Source organism: Notothenia coriiceps, unplaced genomic scaffold (assembly GCF_000735185.1).
Source record: "Notothenia coriiceps isolate Sejong01 unplaced genomic scaffold, NC01 NC01_scaffold00011854, whole genome shotgun sequence".
Taxonomy (NCBI): Eukaryota; Metazoa; Chordata; class Actinopteri; order Perciformes; family Nototheniidae; genus Notothenia; species Notothenia coriiceps.
The window spans coordinates 155,397-156,881 of record NW_011344555.1 but is presented as its reverse complement, the minus strand read 5'-3'; positions in this window follow the sequence as shown (position 1 = coordinate 156,881).

Here is a 1,485-nt window from a genome sequence, read left to right as displayed (position 1 = left end):
AGGCGCCCAGGTGGCATCCTAACTAGGTGCCCGAACCACCTCAACTGGCTCCTTTCAACGCGAAGGAGGAGCGGTTCAACTCCGAGTCCCTCCCGGATGACCGAACTTCTCATCTTATCCCTAAGGGAGACACCAGCCATCCTGCGGAGAAAACCCATCTCGGCCGCTTGTATCCGCAATCTCGTTCTTTCGGTCATGACCCATCCTTCATGACCATAGGTGAGGGTAGGAACGAAAATGGCGCGGTAGACAGAGAGCTTTGCCTTCTGGCTCAGCTCCCTTTTCGTCACAACGGTGCGGTAAAGCGACCGCAGTACCGCTCCCGCTGCTCCGATTCTCCGGCCCATCTCACGCTCCATTGTTCCCTCTCTCGAGAACAAGACCCCGAGATACTTGAACTCCTTCACTTGGGGTAAACCAATTATGTAGCGTATAAAACCGTGTCACTGTTTCATAATTATGTTTTGATAGTGCTGCAAATAATACAAAATAATCAAATGTGTAACTTTTTTATTAGAATTTCTTTTTTTTAGTACTTTTTTTATGCATGCTTGGGTAACATTAAGCTGTATTTGTGTCTTTTCTGCTGTAACAATGTAAGTGTCCCCTCTGTGGGACTAGTAAAGGGATTCTGATTCTGATATGTAAAACCTTACAAAACCAGCCTTTCTAATACATCCATAAATTTAAACTTAACATTTAAAGCAACTCAAAACACACCAATTCTCACACATGTAAAAATGTAGTCACCCTTACATAAGCAGAAAGTACTACACTGCGAAAAAAGTGTTGATCCAAAAACGGTGGAGACAGACTAGTGCTGGTCTTTATGGTTTCTCTGTTGCACAACATCCCTAAATGTGACCTGAGGCTGCTGCAATGCAGGGAAATAAAGATTGAGAGGAAATATAGAGGAAGGAAAGAAGTACAGAACAGTGAATAACACACGGAGCAATAAAAACAAATGCATGATGGGAGACTTCTATCAGGCCCACAGTATTCAATGCAAAGGGTGCCTTGGGGTTATAACCATGCACTGCGATGACAATGTACGGTCCAAACAGAACCTGGCAAATCACCGTAGAAACAAATTGTATTATCACCGCTTGTATGCATTGCCGGTTCAATTTAAGATAACAGAGGTTTGTGCTGATTGATTTTTGAATGAATGACTTCCTGGGAGAACGATGTGTATTTGTGATTCTGGCTTTTCCTAAATGTATTTGCAGAATGCTTTCCCTTTTTCTGGTGTAAACACACATTTGCAGGCGGGATTTGAAGCCTCTGCCTTTTGCTTTTTTTTGTAGCTTTTTGTTTCAAACAATGCAAGTCCTTGACCCCAATTTAGCTCCAAAAACACATATAAGAGGATAGTCCACACACTGCACAACAGAAACACACACACACACACACACACACACACACACACTCACACACACACACACACACACACACACACACACACACACACGACGAAGAAGAAGA